Here is a 24,074-nt window from a genome sequence, read left to right on the forward strand (position 1 = left end):
ATTTGCAACAGGGGAAGATCAAAGTCCAGAGCCCAGCATTCAGTATCTCCCTGTTCCTGCAGGGCCCATGGGTATTGGGAAAGAATTTATTGGGAGGTTACTGCTTGCCTAGTTTTCCTCCCTCCTCCCAGTTTGGTCTCTTTGCTTTTTTTTTTTTTTTTTTTTTTTTTGGGGGGGGGGGGAGGCTGCTTTGTTTTTCATAACACTTCAATAAGAATAAAACAAACAGATTTTTCTAAACCTTTCTAAAACCAACTGTTGATTCACACCAAGAAAGTGGTAGGAATATACCTACTATGTATAAATGAAAATATAAGTGATAATTCACATACACATGTTTTTAAATCTGAGGAAAATGTGAAGAAGAAACAATAGGTCTCATCCTTAAATATTAAGTAGTTAGTTTTATGATTCAATGGCTATGCTGAAAATGATTATGAATATTTTGGCTTTAGGAACACATTTTACCTTTCTCTTCAAGTTTTTCTTTCAATGAGTAGCTTCAAACCCCTTTTAAAATGAACTCTGTACTTAGAAATCAGCAATCTATAGTATTATTTAATACTGGTGGCCCCAAATTTAGGGTGGTATGACATGATTTTTTTTTTACTTTACAATAGTGCAAAAGGAATATGTATTTAGTAGAAATCATATTCTGAATTTTCATCTTGTTCCATATGCAGTACAATACTTTCTTGTGATGATAGATGGCAACTGTGAACAGGAGCCTCCAATATGACAGTCAACACAGATTAAATGAGAAATACTCTTATGGCATACTGTGTTGCTAAGCTACAAAGTTCAGTAGTGTTTTAGTCAGCTTTTGCATGCCTGTGACCAAAACACCCAACAAGAGCAACTTAGAGGAGAAAAGTTATTGCTCATGATTTAAGAGTCCATGATCATCTGGTTCCATTGCTTTGAGGCTGAGGTGAGGCAAAACATCATGGTGGAAGGGTGTGACTGAGGAAGGCAGCTTGGGACCTGTAAACAGGAAGCAGAGAAAACTCTGCTCACCAAGGACAAAATAGAAACCCCCAAAGCACTCCAGTGACCTATTTCTCTAGCCACACCCTTCCTATCCAAAGTTACCACCGGGTTAATCCTTATCAGGTTACAGCTCTCAAAATCTAATCATTTCATCTCTGAATATTCATGCATTGTTTCCCACAAGAGCTTTTGAGAGACAATTAATATCTAAACCACAAGTAGGTTACACACAGGAGTATATTTTCAACTTAACAATAGGTTTACCAGGACATGACTGTCTCCCCACCCCCACCCCACAGAAGTCATGAAGCAGAGTTTCTGGGAGTAGGGGGTGATGCTGCTGAGGATGTAACCAGGGTCTTCTTCATGTTAGGTGAGTACTCTACCACTGAGCTATACTCTTAGTTATACAATTATTTTTGCCTTTGAGGTAATATTAATGTCATCATAATATTTTCTCTTTGTCATTCATTCAATTTGCAATTTGTATTACTAGAAGGACTATGCTAAATGGAGATCTTTTGCTTTCAAATTGCCTTAAAATTAGATGCTTCAGTACAGGGAAAATTTGGCTTCAATACATAATTAAAGATAATGCAATTATATATAGAATGCTAAAATAGTTCTCTTCTAATTGACAAATGAAAAATAAATGCATCCTCTCAAAGCCTTAAGTTGTGATTGTAAGACTAAAAGGAAATTGATACTTTGTTTTTATTCAATAACTTTAGAATTATTGTCATATATCCTATTACATAAAATGATAACATTTAGAAAATTAGGAACATTTATGTTAGCTATAGCCATATATGTCAAATGCACAGGAAAATATGAGAGAAGCTTTATAATTTGCTGCTTAAAAACTTGAGTTCCTGGAGTTCAACCAGCCAACAACAGTCACTCTCTGGTTGCAGGTTCTTGGTAAAATGAGATAATAATAAAACACCTGCTCACTAGAATTTTGGTGGAGATTATTTGAGGTGCTGTGTATGAGAACTAAAGTGCTTGACACAAAGTAACTGCTCAAAAAATATTAGCCATAATCATATTATTATAGTTTGTTTATTAATAAGTCTAGTTACTATTGAATTTGAGTATTGAAATGCTATATTTTCCCCCAATTAACCCAAATAGAATTATGTGAGGTATTCCCTTAAATTTGGATTATCAGGATCAAACCTGCCATTAAAAAAATTTATTAAACCTCTCATATGCATGACTTTGTCAAAGAATGCGCAGAAAAAAGATTTCTATATGGTATTACTAAGCTTCTCAGAGTCTTACTTCCCTGAAAAGCTCCATTTAGAAAAGCATTATAAAACACTAAGACTCATCCTGTCATCCTAGAGGAATAAAGAAGAGTAAATATAGGAACTTTCTATTCTAAAGCTTTTGAATTTTATGGTTAAATTTTAGTTTGACCAATTTCACTATTTTACTCATTTTGACTGGACTGTCCCCAATTTTCAGAGCAGCCTAGTTGGTTATTATCATACTGTCTGAAAACTAAGTGAATTTAAAAGACCAAAAGTCAGCGATCCTTGCTTAAAAAGGAAAAGGTTATAGAATAAAGAGGCTTCAAGACATTATAGCCTCCAAAAATTGATTTCTTTGTCCTGTTAAATTACTTCTCATTATATCCATTTATGCATACATTTATAGCCCTAAGTAAGATAAAGATTTGGAGAAAGCTGTATTTTGGCTCTCCTGGCAGTTAATATCCTTTTTAATATACTGTTCACTTAATATTTTTATTTTGGAACTGTCCTGTGAACGTTTTAGTGTCTAATGTTATGTTTGCTTTTTGATAGCAATACCAATAGCCACGTTATAGAATCTCACTTTAGAAGTATTAAACAGACCTCAATAATCACACTCTTAAAGCTGGGAAGCACTAAAACACTAGTCTGGGTATATTTACTAAGGTCTGCAAAAAAGAAAGTATATTTGTTTCCAGATTAGTTTTATATATTATTCTGTTTCAAACCAAATTGTGTTTCTCTTAAAATTCCATCAGTATTTATCTTAGCACCGCTATTAGGCATGAGAAATGATAGTTATTATTAAATAGAAATCTCTTTAAAAACGGGATTCCCAACTTGATAAGACATGTTTGTATATTTGTACTTCAGAGACAAGTTTGTGGACACACACACATACACACAACAGAAGTCAATGATATTGTCAAGAAAACAAAAAGATCTTTTATGAGGTCATTTTTAGCACTGTCCTACAAATAATTCCATTCTAATTGCTAAGACATGACTCATTACTTAAGTGCTTCTACCTCTGACAGCTCAGTCAGTTACTAATGGTGGCTTCAGAGTTGAGTCTACATCTTAAGAGGATCATTTTAAGATACAAACCCATGCCTCTTCTGTTCAATCCTTAAGGAACCTGTTCTCTTTCATAAATCTAGGCTCCTGTGAAGGCCTTCAAATTCCTTCAAGCCTCATAGAGATGAAACGGGGATGGGGAGGGTGTAATGTGGAAAATGAAATAGTTCCATGGCAGGTTAAGAAGCCTGGATGAAAGCCAGAGTCATCTCTCTTCTGTGCCATGGAACCAGGAGGACAGCTGGTTCTCTTCCTTTCTTATGACAACTTGTAGACTTTTGCCCTCTATGACTTCAAAATCCCTTCCCTCTTGAAATCTGTACCATTTTCTTTATAGCAACTTTCCGGAAACCATGCTATCTATAGACCTAAAATTCAAAGGCCAAGGGTCATAAGCTTTTTTTTCCTTTCCTCCCATTGCTTATCAATTTTGCTGGGAATTCAAAATATAAGGCAGTATAGCCTCACAGTGCCCAATTGTAACAACTTTCATGAAATTCCATTTATCTTTTCCCAAAGTCTGCCACACCTGGGACTTCTCATGCTCCAATCTAAACCATTGAAAATCTAACTCCAAAAGCTCATGTTCTAAAACCAACTTTTATTTCCTTCTTTGAACTCCTCATTCATATATATATCCTACCATTGACTCCTGGTCTTTCAGTTCATCAGGATGTCTCTGATTACACTTTCCTCCAGGTTGATCCTAGACCTTAAAACCAAGAATGTCAGTTGAACATGCTCAAACCCTCATTGTCTTCAGTTCCCCTTGATCAGGATTCAGCCTTGAAAATCATGGGAAACCCTACCAATTATATTTTTTTTCACTCCTGTGCCAATATCTCTGAGTGTAAGAGGAATCAATTATACAGCAATCTATAAATTCAGACTATACACTTTTCATACCATTTTTACATAGTACCAAGTTCATATTATTTATAACCACCTTAGTTAGCATCAAGAACAACAAAAATGATGAATTAGAGTATATTACATGACAGCCACTCTATGGTTTAGATGTTCCATTTTATTAATTCTCTCAACAACCCTCTGTGACAGACAATGTTTCTATCCTCATGGTAAAAATGGGCAGTGTACACCCAAGGAAGTCAAGACCACCCAATAATAAACACTTACCAAAAAGTATCAGTTACTTACATTGAATTTTTTTTAAACAGCTTTTATTTTTAGAGCTAACCTACACTGACACCTCATTGTCACCAAAGAAAAAAAACACTGTTTACATTAAGGTTCATTCTTGCTATTGTACATTCTGTGGATTTAGATCAATGTACAATGAGTGTGTTCCACCAATATAGTTTCATGCACGGCAGTTTCACTGCCCCCCAAAAAATTCTCTGTACTCATCTATTCATTCCTCATTCTCCCTTCAATCTGAGAAATCATCATCTTTTTACTATCTCAATTGTTTTGTGTTTTCCGGATGTCATAGAGTTTGAATCATATAGTATGTATTCTTTTCAGACATGCTTCTTTAGTTTGTAATATTAATTTAAGGCTCTTTCACATTTTTTCATGACTTGATAACTTACTTCGTTTTAGTGATGAATACATGTCCATTGTCTGGATGTGCCATAGTTTATCCATTCATTTACTTAAGGGCATGTGGTTAATAATTTTTTTTTTTTTTTTTTTTTTACAGTGGGTAACCTAAAAAACAAAAAGCCCTGGGTTCAATCCCCAATATGGTGGAGGGGAAAGTGCTATCAACCTCAATAATGTAAAAGTAAAAATTCTGAAATACAGGCAAAAAGGAATCTAGCAGATTAACAGATATGTAAATATCCTCATTTTACATAGTGGAGAGTCCAAAAAGGTTTTTGTTGTTAATGAAACAAAAGAGAAAATTGATAGGATATTACTAAAAGCCTCAAAACTAACCAATGAAAATTTTTAAATACTAAAATATGCAGGCAATCTGGGACTTAGGAGCTGAGATAATGGAGTGAATAGACTAAATCATCTTATAATAAAAAATCGACAATTTATTTCTGAATTTATTTTTTTTAAATTAGAGAAACTTATTAAGCTTTCAATTCCTTTTCATGTTTTTAACTCCATCCTAGATCATGCCTATATTTGTGGATCTTCAGTTTTTTTTATGTTCTCCAAGATAACCTGGCTCTATTCCATGCTATTTTCTGCTTGATGAATATTCTGGATGTGGGTACCTCTGCTTTATTTTATGCCTAACTCTGTTTTGTGTGGAAAGGGGCCTTACTTTATCTTCTTAATAATTTACATAAGATAATTATATCAATTTAAAATGCAAAATTGTTTGCATTTTAATACTTGTATACACCCTGAATCTATTACTATGATCAAAATATACATTGAAATGAGCATTAGAAAATTCCCTGGGTCTCCTTGCAGTTCTTTCCTATGTTTATCCCTGGAGAGAAACACTGATCTGCTTTTTGGCATCTATACTACTCAGCATTTTATGAAAATCTTAGACAAAATGTTGTAAGAAAAATAAAAACAGAGACACAGAGACAAGATGCAGAGGCAGGAAAGATGGCAGAATGGCCGAGAGGCAAGCTGCCAAGCTTTATTTATATCAATAAGTTACTTTAGGTCATTGGTATCATTAGTACATATTGTTCATTATATCACTAGGCAAGTTACAAACCTAGCAACATTATGCAGCTTATTCCTCCGTTACATACTAAGTTGCAATATTGCAATGTTAGAAGCTTTGTGTAGCTCTCAAGAAAGTCCATTGTATAAAGTTACTGTTATATGGACAGGTTTAGGCTCAGTAAAACATTGTGATTGTCTAACAAGAGAATTCCTCTATTCCCAGGAGCAGTGTGCCTGAGATCAAGGTCAAAGCTGATAAGACTCTAGTGGCATTGCCACAGCAGCTAGACATAGCACACGGATTAGTTATCTTACTAGTTCCTAGGAGAAACTGCAGGGCATTCTAAAGGTAGGAAACAGAGTGTCAGTTGCCTCCTGGGAGTTTGCTCACCAGAGGAACACTCCCTGTATATTTCCATGGTCAGAATCCCTACACAATGTAACCCTTTTTATGTCTGACTTCTTTAACTCAGAATAAAGCGATTCACCCATGTTGCATGTACCTGGTTTACTGCTCTGAATAATCAGTAGTATTCATTTGCATGAATGACTTGTCTTGTTTACCCATTCACCTATTGATGAACATTCAGATTGTTTCTGGTATAAGGCTATTATGAATAAACTAGATTGTATATTCATGTACATAGCTTTTTGTGGAAATATATTTTTCATTTCTCATTGGTATAGATCTAGAAATTAAATGGCTGGTTCATATGACATGTGTATGTTTAATTTTTTATTAATGCTAAATAATTTTCCAAAGTAGTTGTACTATTTTATACTTTCATACTTAGTGCATGAGAATTTCATTTGCTTCATATCCTCACTAGCAACTTGTATTTTCATCTTCTTTGTGTTAGCCATTCTAATAAGTATGATCTGGTATTTCCTTATCATTTTAAATTAGATTTCCCTGATGACTTTGATGTTGAACCATATACCTGGGATTTGTGCTATTCAAATGTCTTCTTTTATAAAGTATCTATGTTTTTTGTTCCCCTTGAAAAAAATAAGTTATTTATCTCCTTGAGTTGTGAGCAATCTACATAAAGTCTGCATACACATATTTTGAAAATTTTGTCTTATAATTATTCTTTCCCATTCTGTGCCTTGAGTTTCTTAATAGTATTTTTCTGAAATCAAAAAGCTAAATCCTTGATAAAGTTCAACTTAATGATTTCATTCTGCTAAGTACTCGGTTTTTATCCTAGGAAAGTTTTGCTTAATTTAAATTGCCTAAGGTTTTCTCCTTTGCTTTATTGAACCCATTTTGTAGTTTTAACTTTTATGGGTGTGATAAATTTCATGTTTGTTTTGGTATCTATGAAGGGTCAATATTCATTATTTTTCACATGGATAGCCAAGTGTTTTAAATACATGCCTTTCCCTCAATTGATTAACTTTACACTTTTAAAAAAATGAAAGATATACGTGGGTTTATTTTTAGGCCCTTAATAGTATTCCTGTGACTTACATGTCTAACGTTTTAACAATACCACTGTGTCTTCATTACAATAAGTTTAGAATAAATCTTGAACTCAAGAATTATACATCCCTAAACTCTGTGATTTTTAAAAACAGCGTTAGCTTTCCATATAAATTTTAGAGTCAGCTTGCCAATTTCTAAAAACAATCTCACTTGAATTTTTCTGGGACTATATTGATCGGATAAATTTGGGTATAACTGACATCTAAATTTTACTACTCTTCAAATACATGTCTTTCTATTTTTTTTAAGATCTTCTTTAAATTTCTCTTAGCCATATTCTATAATTTTCAGAACAGATGGTTTGAATATTTTTTGTAAAATTATTTCCCAAGTTTTTTTTTCAGTGTTCTTACATGTGACTTTTTAAAATTTCATTTACCAATTGTTGGTAGTATATAAAACTACAAGAGCTGTTATTAACATCTACCCTGTAACATGGAAAAATTGGCTTATAATACTTGTTGATTTTCAGATTCTTGTAGATTTTCTAAGTAAACTGATATATCATCTGCAAATAATGACAGCTCTAACTCTTCCTTCCAATACTTATGAATTTGCTGCTCTTGTTGTTTGGATTTTTTTTTTTTTGGGGGGGGGGGATGTTATTTGGCTCTTTTTTGTTTGATTGGTTGGTTTTGATTTGGTTGTTTTGCTTTGCTTTTTTGCAAGGTCTTTGGCATATATTGTTGAAAATGAATGGTGAAAGCAAGCATCTTTCCCTATTTCTAGTCTCAGGAAAGTAGCACTAAGACTTTCTCAAGGAAGTGTGATATTAGGTATAGATTTAAAAAAAAATAGATGTCTCTGTCTAATGGAAGAAATTCCCTTCTCTTCCTACTTTCCTGAGAGTTTTCAGTATGAACGAATTTAAATTCTGTTAAATGTTTACTTCTGAATCTATTAAAATTTTTCTTTTCTCCTTTATTCTGTCAGTATGTTAGATATATTACATTGATTGATTTGAAAATGTTAATGCAATTTTGCACTCTTGAGATAAATCTCACTTTGTCATGATGTGTTATCTTTTTTAAATATTGCAGGATTCAGTTGCTTACATTTTGGCAAGGATTCTAACATCTGGGTTGATATTGGGCCTTTTAGTTTTGTGTGTCTTTTCTAGTTTGTGTATGAGATATTGTTGAATTCACAATTTAGTTTGAAATGTTTATTTTATATTTACTGAAAAGTTTGTATTAAATCTATTTTTAAATTTATATTTTTTTCTTTTTTAAGTGTCTGGTAGAATTTACTTGTGAAATCATATGGAATTAAGAGTTTTCCTTATGGGAAAATGTTAAATAACTCAACTTCTCTGGTTGATTTAAGGTACCTCAGGTTATTTATTTTAATTTTTTTAGTGAGGTATGGTGATTTGGGGCATTTGAGGAAATTGTTTATTTTATCTAAATTGTCTAGTTGGTTGAAATGTTCCTAATATTCTCCTATTACCCTTTTGATACCTATATGATTTGTATATAAATTCCAACATTCATTTCTGATATTGATAAATTGGTTTCATCTTTTATTTTTTTGTGACCAATATTAGAATTTTATCACTTTTCCTGATCTTTTTCAAAAAATTTGGACTCTATTAGTTCTCTTTATTTTTACCTTTTTTTCATACTAATGTCTGCTCTTTGTTATTAACTTCCATTTTCTTAGATTTAGTTTATCCTTTCTAGTTTGTGAGAATAAAACCTTAGTTCTTTGATTTCTAATATAAGCAGTAAGCCCTAAATTTTCCTCTAAGAACTGTTTAGTTATCTCCAGAAATTTTGATATGTAGTATTTTTTTTCTCATTCTCTTCAAATATTTTTAATTTCCCTTGCAATTCCTTCTATGGCCAATGTGTTGTTTAGAAGTATGTTGTTAATTTCCAAAGACAGGATTTTACTAAGCATCTCGTATATATTCTATAATTGAGTGTTCTGCCAAAGCCAATTAAACCAAGATGGCCTTTCCTCCTATTTATTTATTTATTTAATCTACTGTCCCATCATTGCTAAGAGAGAGGGGATGATTGCATTCTTCCTCCCTAATGCACTTGTGTCCCAACTGCTCGACAATTAGAGGTGTTCCCCCAGAATTCAGTAATAAAACTCTTCTTAGGGCTGGTGTTGTGGCTCAAGCGGTAGCGCGTTCGCCTGGCATGCGTGAGGCCCAGGTTCGATCCTCAGCACCACATACAAACAAAGATGTTGTGTCCACTGAAAACTAATAAATAAATATTAAAAAATTCTCTATCTATAAAAAAAAAAAACTCTTCTTAGTTTATGCTTTTTCCCTTGGCTATTTTATCCACTGTCATATTCTGCACTGCCACCTCCATGCATTTGATATATGGATCTTCTTTTTCAGCTCTGAATCTTCTTCTAAATTACATATCCATATTTGTAACTACAAGTTAGCTCAAAGTCATTCACACTGAAACTACTGACTTGGGTTAAAAATGTACATATTGTATTATAGTTGGACATGTTGGACACTCAAACTGAAAACAATCTCTCACTCAAACTGAAAACACTGATATTTGAGGAAGGCTGTAGCACTTAGTGGTTGGACTGCAGATTCTAGAGTAGAACTCATTTCAATGCCTGCAGAGTCACAATTTTTTCATATGTATGGTTAAGACAGTAAGAGTGCCTAAATTCTACTATTATAGGAGAATTGAGTGAGTCTATAATGCTATTCATTTAAACTTTGTTATTTTTAATTCTTCTTGCTTCCTGCATCTATTCAGTGCCACAGCCTGGCACTTGGAGTCCTTTGTGTTTGCAACCCAATGTTAGTGTCACTGCTGTGACTTTAGTATTTGCTTTTAAAATAAGAACCTTTATATTTTGTTTTTATAACAAATCTAATAAATTATCTTCCTCTAATTTTGCATGTTAACAAAAAGTTCACATCCAAAATTTAAAAATAGTTTGAAAAATATTCTAGTTATATCAAGAAAGTGGTAGTTTATGAGACTTCCAACAGTGTAGTAAGAAACAAGTATGAGATATATAAAAAAAAATGCATTGATCAAAAGATTTAAGATATTGATTTGTAGATATTTCATGCTGTTTTGATAATGTGATTTTCTAATGTGATTTTCTAATGGAATAATTAAATCACTGGGATGTGATGTGAGACCACCATGGTTTCTGCAAAGATTATGAATTTTACAGACTAAATAGGAATGACTCAGTAAGCTAACTAATGAAATAAGTACATATTTTACCCCACATATTTCACCTCAATTGAATACAAATATCATTCAAATAGGAAGAGAGCAAGTTTTAACTTGCTCATGTTTTATCTCAAAAAAAAATTCTACTTGGCAGAGATTTTTAAAAATTGGCTTTGTTAAACAAAAAGCAACATTAACACATTTTCTTGACTTTATTTTTTGTTTGTTTGTTTTTTGGTACTGGGAATTGAATCCAGGGGTGTTTAACCACTGAACCACATCCCCAGTCCTTTTTATATTTATTTTAGAGACAGGGCCTCCCCAAGTTGTGTAGGGCCTTGCTAAATTGCTGAGGCTGCCTTTGAATGCACAATCCTCGTTCCTCAGACTTCTGAGCCACTGGGACCACAGATATGTACCAGGGCTTTTTCTTGACTTCTTTACAAACATTTTTATGCTTTCCTTGATCCCTGAAAACAATGGTTCTTAACTTGGCTGCACATTAGAATCACTTGGGTAGTGTTTTAAAATCCCAATGTCCATGACACACTTCAGGTCAATTAAATCAGAATTTCTGGTGCTGAAAGCAGGATTCAGTATTTTTTAGAGGTCCCTAGATAGCTCAATGTCAGGCAGCAAATGGAGAATGGCTGCTTTGTCACCACTTGATAAGCTTTCATTTATCTCTTTGGATGGTTATCAACTGACAATTGGAAAACATCCTAGATGAATCACCAAAAGAAGCAATCATTGAAGTATCAGAAAATAGTAGCTGTTCAGGTGATTAATACAGAAAAGAATCAACTCTATTTTAGAATAGTAAATGAAACTGAATTCAAATGGATTCTTGTGGGTTAGAAAAGAATATGAATTTGAAGCCTACAGAACAACTTCCCTGTGTGGCTATATATGTATATGAATTCAGTATTTTCTCATTTTGTAATCTGAAAAATCAAAAAGTAAAGGAAATAGTATAAAAGAGAGGAGATAGAACTGGAAGAGAATTGAGAAGTTTACACAAAAATTCTACCGATTATGGTAAAATGTGCTAAGGTTGCCAAATAAAATAGAGAATACCAAGCTAACTTTGAATTTCAGATGAACAATATATATTTTATCAGTTCAAGCATGACCCATGCAATAACATAGATAAACTAAAAAAAAAATATTGTCTATATAAAATTCAATTTTAAGTATTCCATTTCTCTTTTTGTCTGCTTTGGCTAAATCTGGCAATCTCAAAGAGCCAAATATCTAAATTGCATAAAAAATAACACATTGAATATAAGCAACAAAAATATATAACATTTTACCATTAAAATGTTGATATAGAATGAATAAGGAAAAAAAGAGAAAGAGGCAATCTGAATTTTTGCAAAGAGTTGATAAAAATTAAGGGTCTCTTTGGGAATTCAGAATAGTTGATTTGGCAGCAACTTAGAATGGTAATGTTTAAGGGAAAACAGAAAACTAATAAGCACATCCTAGATATAGTTTGCATTATCTATTCATGGAAATGGAGCTTGATAGTATGCTAAGTAAAGTAGCTAAAAAAGCTATTTTAAACTACAATTTATTTTTAAGTCATAACACACAAACAACTTGTATTTGAATAAATGTAAATTTTCTTTAGCATAAAACTATAGGCAAGCTAAAAGAAAAATTCATGTGCAAAAACAAAATATGAAATTTCATTACTTTTAAGTCAGCATATGGGAATTATAGTCAAATAGCTATTCTAAATTTAAGAAAGGAAACTAAATGTATATCCATTTTGTTAACTAATTCATTAAAATGTAATAGTTTTTTTAATACATAATAGTTTTTTTAATGATTCTTTTCTGTATTAATCACCTGGACATTAGCAGAATATAAAGTCTGAAATACTTTTGAAGACTAAGTAATGTAAATGGAAAGCATAGCTCAACATCTTACTTTATTATCTGTACCCCTCAGTTTTATCTATACTGAATTCTGGAGTATCTACTGAGAATAAAAGTCATAAATACAGAACACAACTGACAATTTACTTATTTTTTGCTTGGAAAGATTGCTTAAAAATAATTTTAAAAATTAAATCAATTGATAAAATAATTAAATTATTAATAAAAACGATGTAAAAATCAAATTGTTTCCAAATACCTCTATAGATGGAAATGTGTGATTTTGTAGTTCAGAACAAGAACTTCTGGGTATATGATCTTTCAACCTCCATGGAGTTGAAATGACTTGAGAGAAAGCATCTATGCTTGCTCCTCAGAGTCAGGGATCTTAACCATCTCTAAATTTGTGTCACAGTTTTACCAACCCTATTAATAATGCATGTGTTTTATCTTCCCAACTGAGTCATAACCCCTTTGGAAAAAAGGACTGTGCTTGGTTCTTCTTTTTCATAGCCCCAAAGCACCAGGTTTCCTACTTGGTAGGACTTCTTTAAATATTCAGAGATTAATACTGAGAAATCCAGTGAATTTTTCTTGTTTTAACTTTGGGCCTACAGCGTAGGCCCATTTTCTTCCATCCCTTCCCTTTCTTACAGCAGTACAGTAGTTGGGTACCCAAACCAATTTCTTTTCCCCCAATACCCACACAAGTCACTTGAAGTTGTTTCACCCTAATATTGATTACATCGTAGGCCCATTTTCTTCCATCCCTTCCCTTTCTTACAGCAGTACAGTAGTTGGGTACCCAAACCAATTTCTTTTCCCCCAATACCCACACAAGTCACTTGAAGTTGTTTCACCCTAATATTGATTACATCGTCGAACATAATGATTACAGTTCTCTACTTACTTCTACTTAAAGATTTATATCAATTCTCATAAAAGAAGCAAGACAGGGGGAAGAAAGGCCTGTAAAAAGACTGGCATGATAAAAAGCAGATTAATTAGAGTAATTTCCTCTGGGAAATTATAGTGCCCTGGTATAGACTGACCAATACAAAATGACCATGAGATGAAAAATCAGCCACATTCCAAAGATATTAGCAAAACAGTGGTGCTTGCCCCCAAAATCATGGCCACTGAGTATTGATTTGATATAGTTTTCTTCCTACCTTAGAAGAATGCCAAGACACTCAGACTTTTTTTCAGGAAGCTGCTAATTACAAATATGGATTAAAAGATATTTATAGAATTTTATAATACAAACATGAAAATGCAGCATAGCCCTTATCCTTTCATCTGGTCCTTTCATCTTTAATTGGGTCTATAAGCTAAAGTAAGTATTCTACTAACTCTGATGTCATTTATTTACTCTGGCTATAAACATAGTATTAAAAATCATCAACAAGGAGAATCAATAATATAATAATTTAATACTATAAATTCGGCACTTAGATTTACTTGACTAGTTTGGAATAATTGCCCCTTTTCTGAAATCTTTTTATGGTCCCTCTCCTCTCTGCCATAGTTCCTAACTCCAGTATCCTAACAATGTCTGACAACATCTTCCTAAAACCACACCAAACTCTCTCCTCAGAACAGTCAGGGAAATTCTGAGTGAATTAGCTACTAGAGAACAGAAAGGTTATAAAACTCTGAGGCCAGTATTTCATATGGTTTGGTATGCAAGCAGAGACAATTAGTAAAGGGAAAAACAAGCCAAGAAAAAAATGTGCATGAGAGAAATCACTGCACTGCAAAGATACTGAGGCAATCCCCCTTTTCTGTTCCCTTCCCAGTGTCCTGAGTGACCTGCCATGGCCTCACATCCTGTCTCTACAATACAAGATCACCTGTTGATGACCTCCCTTTCTTAGACTAGTTTCATTGGATTTTCTTTTGGATAAGCAATCATTTACTTCATAAACCCATATTAATTCAGTTAATAACATGAATTGCAACAAGTTTGGATTAGTGACATGCATTTCTATGCAAATATGATACATTATACTGTCTTCTAAAAAGTTCCAAAATCTGTTTGATTGTCATTTCCTATGAGTTTTTGTACTATTCACTTATTTTTTCACATGTATTACAAAACTAATCTTCTGTCCAAGAGAGATGAGCAATGTTAAATTATGTAATAAAAGAATGGAAATTAGAAGATAGAACCAGTTCATATAAAAGTAAGCAAGATTTGGAAAAAGACATGTCATTTCATTTTGAACTTTTCATACAGCCAAAAAGCATTTTCATAATATGTTAGTTTCTTAAAAATGAAGTTTAGACAAACTCCAAGGATGTTAAACAATGATGTCTTTAGAATAACTTGTATAGCGCACTATGAGTAATAACTTTTGCAAGACATTTTGAGGATATTAAATGAGGACAGAAGGATCTTTTACTCAACACTAATTTTAGATGACTTGTGTAAAATTTAGCCTGGGGATATTAAGGCAAGTGATATCCATACACCCATGAATTATTTTTCAAATACATACCAAACATTGATAACTAAGGCTATCTCTACTCAGGTTAGAGCCACATCTGCTGAAATTGCCAACATAGCAGCCTCTTTCCTTAGCTTCCCTGCATCTCAGATGATCTACTGAATTCTTTACTAGAATGTTCTCTGAGACTCTTTATTATGTCTTCCTCCTCCCTGGTATGGTAGGACTAAGGAGAGTATCTTTGTTCATTAAGGATGCTTTAACAAAATAACACAAACAGTACAAATTTATTTCTCACAGAAGGTCCAAGATCAAAGCAAAGCAGATTTGGAGTCTGGTGAGAACCTATTTCTTTAAAGATAGTCATATTCTCACTCCAAGTACACATGGTGGAAGAGCCAGGAGGTCTTTTTACCTTTTTTTATTTTTAAGTGATACATTAAAAACATAAATAATATACATATTAATGGAGTACCATATAATGTTTCAAAATCCTTGCTTCTAGTTCTTTATTACTTACCTAATAATTAAAATAATTATACACATTGTATAATATTTAAATTAGGTTAATCATATTTATCTTCTCAAATATTTCATCATTTTTATGGTGAAAATTTCCAAAATCCTTTCTTCTTGTTCTTTGAAGTATACAATACATTGTTATTATCAGTAGTCACCCCATTAGGCAATAGCACACCAAAACATCTTGCTCTTATCTGATTTCAACTTAATACCGGTAGCTCAATCCTCCTTCCCAGGCTTTGATACCACCTTTCTACTCTCAAGTTCTATGAGATCAATTTTTTTATATTCCACATGAGTGAGACAATGTGGTACTTGTCTTTCCATGTCTAATTTATTTCACTTAACATGATGTTGAAGGGTTTTGAATCTCTTTTATAAGGGTATTAACCTCATTCATGAGGGTTCCTCCCCCAAGACCTAATCACCTCCCAAAAGCTCTACCTCCTAATACCATTCCTTTGGGACAAGGTTTTTAATATATGATTATTTGAGGTGACATAAAAATTTAGAACACAGTAGAGAGGCATCAGAACTCTTTTATAATTAACTTCTGAATCAGGCTTTCTCCTACTTTTGTGAAACTTTCCATCCAAATGTAAAAATTGATTGCTGAATATTGTGTTTTGTTTCTATTACATATTAAACTTCATATTTGTAAAATAATGGTCTGTCCCATAGACATCTTTTGCATTTTGTGATTTCTTATCATTCTTTATGACAATTGACATTTGACAAGAAATAGTAAATGAATTAAGTCTTAAGTTGACAACTCAACCCAAATGACAAAACTTTATTACCTACCTAATAATTAAAATAAATACTTTCTGCTCAATTTGATTATTTTATATGCTTTTCAAAATGCATAAAAGATAACTGCTTTGATAAGGCTTAGATAACTTCTCAAGTACTTAACTCATAATTAATTATTCTGCTTGCTGAACCTACAAATGAGGTTTACTTTTGAAATTACTTAAATGATTTATTGACTTTGAAAGCTCCTGATACAGTACAATGACAATAGTAAACTAAATTATCCTAGTAATAAATTAAATTTAAATAGAAATAACATTTATTGTATTTAACTCTTGCTTATAGTACTCATGTTTGTGATTTTTAAACCCCATTGAGCAAAAACTTCAAGCCTTTGATAATCAGGTATATTGGAAACAATAAGTAGATATTTTAGATGAATTTAGTTTCCTGGGTATTATTACAGACATTTTATCAGAGCAGAATACCATTATGTGATCCAAGTAGACTTTGTTTCAGAAAGCATATTATACTGCAGATGAGTAGAAATATGGACATGTACAAAAAAATGTGACAGAAGAGGTCATAGTCCAAAAGGATTCCCATATTGACATCAGTCCCTTCTGGCAGTGTGCAGAGGGCAGAAATGAGATAAAAGGTCACCTTCTCCACTGCCCAGCCATCTCCATCTCTCTGCTCCTAGCTCTTTTCATCTTCCATTCAGCAGCCCTTAGAAGTCAGGAGGCACTATCTGCATTCTGCAATTCTGCCTCACACCCTTTGACTCTTTCGGCCCCTTCTGCCATGCTACACTAATTCTCTGCTCCCATAAAACTCAATCTTACTCTTTACTTTTTCATAACACTTAGCATACTACTTTAAAATCTGGCTTTAAGGTGAGAAAAAGAAGCTTCTAGGAGAGTGCTCAAACAGCACCCTGGAGACTTCTGTGAACGAAAGAAGGGCACTGAGGGGTCATACATATGGCATACATGAGACATCCAGCTGCCTCACCACAAACCCGGCAAAGGTGGCTGCCTTGGGAATGGATCATTGTTCAGATGATTAAAAAATATATATTCATTTGATAAATATTGATTGAGCTCCTACTGTATGTCAGATACTATTCCGGTAATGTGCAATGTATCAATAAACAAAACAAAGAATCCTGGACTCAAGCCAATTCCTCTAGTAGGTGGAGACAGACAAAAACATTCATAATAAATAAGTATATATTACAAGGGATTATAAATGTTAAGAAAAAAAGAAAAATTAAAGCTGGGTTAAGATGAAGAAAGGGATGCCATAAAGCGGATGAGAGGTAAATGTAGGTTGCAATGTGAAGTAAAATGGTGGAAATTTGATCAAAGATTTGAAGGAAGTGATGGCATTTATTAGCCAAATAGTTATCTCAGGTAAGATGCCAGGAACAGCCACAGCAATCGTTCTCCTCAAGCCTGCATCAGGATCTCCTGGGTCAGCGGTTAACATAGAGATTGCTGGAATACACTGCCAAAGTTTTGAGTTCAGTGTATTAAGGGTGGAAATAAGACTTTGAAATTTCTAGAAGACCACAGGTGATGATGTTGCTGGTGGTCTAAGAATGACACCTGGAAAATCACTAAGCTAGAAGAAAAACCCAAGGTGAGAATGTGCCAGAGATATGCAAATATTTCTCTGAGTGAAGTGACTCTAGAGTGATAAGTGCAGAGGCAAAGGGTTGAGCACTGGAAAATTATGAAGTAAGGAGAAAATTTTAGTGATCAACTGGAGAAGAGGAAAAGACATACAAGTTCTGGATAAAATTATCACTTTCTCTTAACCAATCTAACTCACCATTTCATTCAAGATACTGCCTTTTCCCCTTGGGGTTTAGTCAGCTTTTCACCACTGTGATGAAAAGAATAATTTTAGAAGTGGAAAAGTTTGTTTGCAGCTCACAGTTTCTGAGGTCTCAGTCCATAGATGGCTGACTCCATTGCTCTGGGCTTTAGGTGAGGCTGAATATTATGGTCAAAGCATGTAGGAAAGCAGTTCAGAACCTGGTAATAAGGAAACAGAGAGCTCTGTTTATCAGATACAAAATATAAATACCAAAGCCATACCCCCAGGAACAAACCTCCTTCAGCCACACCCTACCTGTCTACAGTTACCACCAAGTTAATCCATTCAAGTGGATTAACACATTGATTAGTTTTAGGCTCTCATGACCCAGTCATTTCACCTCTAAACCTTCTTGCATTGTCTCATACATGAGCTTTTGGGTACCACTCATAACTAAACCATAATATTTTGCAATCTAAACTGTCTTTAAATTTTAATAACATGTTTTTTGTTTTTATTTTTGGTTTTTTTGGTACCTGGAATTGAATCCAGGGTGCTCAACCACTGAGCCACATCCCCTTTAATATGTTTTGTTTAGAGAAAGGGTCTTGCTAAGGTGCTTAGGACCTCGCTAAATTGCTGAGGCTGGCTTTGAGCTTGCGATACTCCGGCCTCAGCATACCAAGCCACTGGGGTTATAACAGTGTACCACCATGCCTGCAATAACACAATTTATTTAGCCCAATATATCCAAAATATTATTTCAGTATATAAGCAATATAAAAATAGTGATAGAGATGTTTTTCTCTATTTTTTCAATCTAAATTTATTTCAACTGATGTCTAGCTATTTTCCTTCTACTATCCTCAACTCACTTGTTACATTATGCTTCCCCCACAGCAAGATATGTCAGTTATCAATGTTCCCCTTCCACATTTACTATGATTACTGAGCATTTCCAAAGAAAAATTACACTGTTGTATAGACTGATGCCTATTGAACTTTTAAAAATACATAGAATTATTTTATTTGCCTTTTCTCACCTTGCTTCCTACAATAACTATGCTGTACATTCATCTTAATCTTTGTGACCCTGGCTTTTGCCTTCTCAACAAATGACACTGTCTCCCATTCAAAGAGAAAACAGAATTTATGAGATGTGAAAACCCTGAAGTTCCTGCCAGTTCACACTCCCACCCAATTCATACATGATCACACATTCACTGGCTATAAACTTATTGTCTTCACTTATCTCCTTTCTTCTGCCATAATTCAGAAAGAATTTATGCATAGGCTTTTTCCCACATGCACACAATGTAATAATGTAATTTGGCCAATATCATTCCCCAGCACTTCCTCCCTCCTTCCCTGACTCCCACCCTCTCGCCACTTTCCTTTATTAATCTCCTGTTGATTTTCATGAGATCCTCACCCCAATCTCCACTTTTCATTTCCTTTTTTTTTCTCTAGTTTCCACATTTGAGAGAAAACGTATGACCCTTGACTTTCTTGGGTTTTGCTATTTGCTTAATATAATGGTCTCAAGTTCTATTAGAAGGACTATTTACAAAGATGTGACATGGGTGGAGGAATTATAATCAACAGTTCTAGGCATTCTGCCTATGTACTATGGCAGGAACTTAAATATCTGATTCATAAATGACCTGGACCCAGAGACATGTCTCAAAGACAATAATAACCACCAGTGCCACTTTGAAATCCTGTACAGCTCTGGAGCAGCGGACAAAAGCAATTGTTCATGCCTTTGCTGCCACCTGGCCTGCCTATCAGACAACCAGGGCAACCAGCTTCTGTGCACATAACGACATACAGGCCATACCTCACACCTCACTGGCTCCAAAGGGCACCATGTTTGCAGAACTAATAGTCTCAAGTACAGCAGATCTCTTAACAAACAATATCATTCATCATGCTGAATCCTCCCTTAGCATCCCCTGAACTAAAGCAATTATATCCTAAATCTGCCTAGCCCTTAATATTCTGCCAAGATTTTTTTCATATTCTATATATCCATTATCATTTCACAATAAAAGGACAATTTTCAACATTTTGTCTTGATTGATTGACTTGAGTTAATGAGTTTATTTCAGACTGTGGATCATTCAATTTACTGCTTATTATAGTTTTTAATATTTCATTTATCAGCTGGTAGGGAAACATTTCACTATTTTTAACAATAACTGTGACAGTTAACATTGCTACTATTATACCACAGAAAACATTTATATGCCCACAAATTTTTTTAAATGACTGCCAGAACACATTTATCTCATCACATTGCAATGATTCATATACATAATTTTGAGCTCACTGAGAAAATGTTACATGCCATTTTGTACAGAGTGCCAACTGTAATACTAGATACAAATAAATGTTTGCTGATAGGTGTATGTCTCTTTTTCTCAGCTACTGATAAATAAATTTACTCCCTGATGACATAAGCTACTCTTTAATGCTTATGTATCACATACAGAATCCACACACATCGCACTGCTTAGTATTTGTTGATTGATGATCAAAACATAGGAAATGAATCCACAAAAGCAGCAGTTACATTCTCCAGAATTATGTAATTCCATTCATATGACTCTTCAGATTGACTCTATGCTAACACAACTCAGTAGTTTACAGACCATCATCATTTAACCATGTCATTTCTGAAATATTCAACATGATCTATAATTTTTTATAATTTTCTCTCTAAAACATTTGACTTTTATTAGCATAGGCTTCAAATGTACTTATTTATTAAAATACTTTAATCTAGAGATAATAATAGTCACATAGAACAGTAATCAAATGGAAGAATTGTAAAAGTAAATATAAGTAAAATATAAATGCATAAAATATAAGTAACAGTCTAATGCCTGTCAAATGCTGGTAAAAAAAAAAAAACAATACTAATAAACTGAATGAGAACTTGTTTTGTAAGTTAAAAAATGCTAACCCAAAAATCTTGAAGAAGAGAAAAAAATATTTAGTAGCAATTTTATCATTATACTAAAAAGGTTAAGCAAAAGTATATGAAAAGGAGTTCACTTTCTTGGGATTCAAACACAAACAAGTTTCTTATAATTATCTTGGTGCTGAATCTCAAGATGTTAGTATGTTAGTCATTTCATCTCCTGCAATTTGTATCTTTGTATTCTATAGCATTAACTAAACCAAACTAAGTAAAATGAAAACAGAAAATATAACCACCTTATTTAAAATCATGGTCTCTTTAGATTTTATATAAAACCAGGGTGTATTTAGGCTAAACATATCACCATCACTGCCTGTCTTATCCAAGCATAAAAGTTTAAGTTATTTCTCATTTTTAGTTGCTAGCCTTGGTTAACCAGCAGACTGAAAGACCAGATTGCATTTGAACAGAACTCCAAATTATAGCTATATAACATCTGCCCTGTACCCAGTGCTGAACATTCTATGATGTCATTATTTAAAATGGAAAATCAACTGTCCCAATTCAACTGAGAGCAATTAGCACTCACACTATGATAGTAAACTTCTGCTTTGTATACCAGCCTTATCAAGCCATGGATTCCCAATAAATGTCATTGTTAATCATTTGTTTTATTTGTGATACTTTGTTAATTAGGCAATTCTTTCTAAACTGACTTTATGTAAAAATGTAGTTCATATATAAAGCCTAAAGGAAATCAAAAGAGAAAAAGGTACATTAAAGATGAAAGAACATACTTACAGAAGAAAAGAATAAACATCATGATAAAATGAAGTACCATCATTAATTTAGCTTTATTTGCATAAAATATAAGTAACAGTCTAATGCCTGTCAAGTGTTGGTAAAAAAAATAATAATAAAGAAAAAGATAAGTGGGGAAAGGATTGTAGTACTTAAAATTGTTTAAACCTTAATAAGCTTAGCTTGGTTAAAAATTATAATGCACTTTAAAAACCCTGAAGTTATTAAATCAAATATAATCACTAAAATTAAGTATCTTTTAACATCAAAACCATAACTTTCAATAAGTTTTAACACATCCTAAGCATGTGACATTTTTTCCAAATAATTTACCATGGTAATTTATTCATGTTTGGGAAAAATTAACTATTTTCAACATCTCATTTTGAGATATACTTTGTCCAAACCCAAAATATTTTATTCCCTTGATTAAGATATTTACCAGATTGTCAATAATTAACTAGTTTTATAAATAATTTCCCTTACAAATAGTATTAGAAAACTTAATATTAGACCATGATGGTACTATGTACACCACAAAATGAGAACTGGAGTAAAAATAAAAATCATACCTTATTAGGTCTATTCCATGATTTCTGCATTGCTTCCCACGATCCTACAGATGGAGATTGCTAACTTGAAATTATAGGTAATCAATATAAATATTAAGTTTCTTAGACTTCTTAGGCACCTTAGGGACTTATATTTAATTTTAACAACATTTTATAAGATCAGACTTTTAGTATCTTCACTTTGCAGTTAATGATGCTGAGTCTTTGAAAGTTGAAGTGACTTTCCTGAGTTCACAGTGGTTAAGTGTGGAAGTCAAGGCTGAAATGAAATGAACCTCTGCTTAACTTGTGGGTTTTATTCACAGTATTGTGCTTGATAGGTGCTCTGGTTAAATGTGTTTCCCAAAGCTCCTGTGTTAGAAACTTAAGCTCCATTGCAAAAATATTGGGACATGGTGCCTACTGGAAGGTGTGTAGGTCAAACATTCTCTTCCATCATGAATGAATTAATGCCATTATTGGAACAATGGCTTTATTATAAAGGCAAGTTTGATTAATTCTCTCTCCCTCTCTTGGCCTTTTATTCTTTGGCATGGAATGATAGAGTAAAAGGCCCTTCCTTGTCTTTTGATCTTGGACTTCCAACCTCCAGAATTATAAGAAGTAATTTTTGTTCTTTATAAATTACCTAATCTATTGAATTCTGTCATAGCAGCACAAAATGAACTAATACAGTAATAATAAGGTGAAGTCCCAATCTCAGGATAAGCACAATTTCTTATTGCCTTCATAACCCACTTATACCATATGTCCCCACCCCTCCTCCACCCTCCTACACACTGCTTTCTCTCTCTTTCAGTTTCAGCATGAAATCAGTACAGCTTATACATGCCTATGTGCTTCCTTTTCTGTAACAGGTGTTTGTAAGTTTATTTCACAGTGTTCATTGAGCATAGTGCAGTTTTTCATAAGATTGTCATTGTTTTGATTTAATTATTTTCCCAAGTGTAGCAGACTATTTAGCAGAAAACCAGAACCAGAACCACTTGAGATGTATGTATCATGGTTTGGATATCAGGTGTCCCCCAAAAGCTATTGTATTGATGCAGAAACATTCAGATGTTAAAAAAAAAAACATTGGATTCTGAATATTGTAACCTAATCAATCCATCCCAGCTTGAATGGACTGGATGGTAACTACAGGCTGGGGTGTAGTGGAGGAAGAGGATCATGAAGAGCATGTCCTGGAAGGGTTCATCTTCCCCGTACCCCTCACCCCTCTGCTTTCTGACCCTGCCGTGAGCTGAGCAGCTTTCCTTCCTGGGGCCCTTCCCCTATGACGTGCTGCCTCACCTGAGTGCAGAGCAATGGAATTGTCCATCTATGGACTGAGACCTCTGAAACCATGAGCCCCAAATAAACTTTCTTCTCTAAGTTGTTCTTGTCGAGTATTTTGGTCATAGTGATGAAAAAGCTAACTAAAACAGTGTGTGTGGGGGCTGAGGTTGTGGCTCAGCTATAGAGCACCCGCCAAGCACTGCGAGGCCCTAGGTTAGATCCGCAGCACCACATAAAAATAAATAAACAAAATAAAGGTATTATGTACAACTAAAAAATATATATAAATATTTTTTAAAAACAGTGTGTATATACACATACACAGTTTCATATATAGATATAGACACATAAACATGTATATATGTATATATGTATATATGTATATATATATATATATATATAAAATATATATATATACACACACATACAGAAATATGTATATAAATTTCACTTAAAATCAGAATTATTCTCTT

General features: G+C 33.4%; 1 protein-coding gene across 2 annotated transcripts in view; it reads left to right on the top strand.

The window, feature by feature from the left end:
* Positions 1-24,074, top strand: part of Htr1f (5-hydroxytryptamine receptor 1F) — a 44,240-nt gene that overhangs the window by 1,251 nt on the left and 18,915 nt on the right. The window contains exon 1 of one of the 2 annotated variants that reach the window (XM_027929272.2): positions 1,265-1,363. The exons of the other annotated variant lie outside the window; for it this stretch is intronic. The gene's annotated coding sequence lies outside the window, so the exon portion shown is untranslated. Of the gene's footprint in view, positions 1-1,264; positions 1,364-24,074 lie in introns of those variants that run through there. 2 annotated transcript variants of the gene reach the window in all.

Source organism: Marmota flaviventris, chromosome 8 (genome assembly GCF_047511675.1).
Source record: "Marmota flaviventris isolate mMarFla1 chromosome 8, mMarFla1.hap1, whole genome shotgun sequence".
Lineage (NCBI taxonomy): Eukaryota > Metazoa > Chordata > Mammalia > Rodentia > Sciuridae > Marmota > Marmota flaviventris.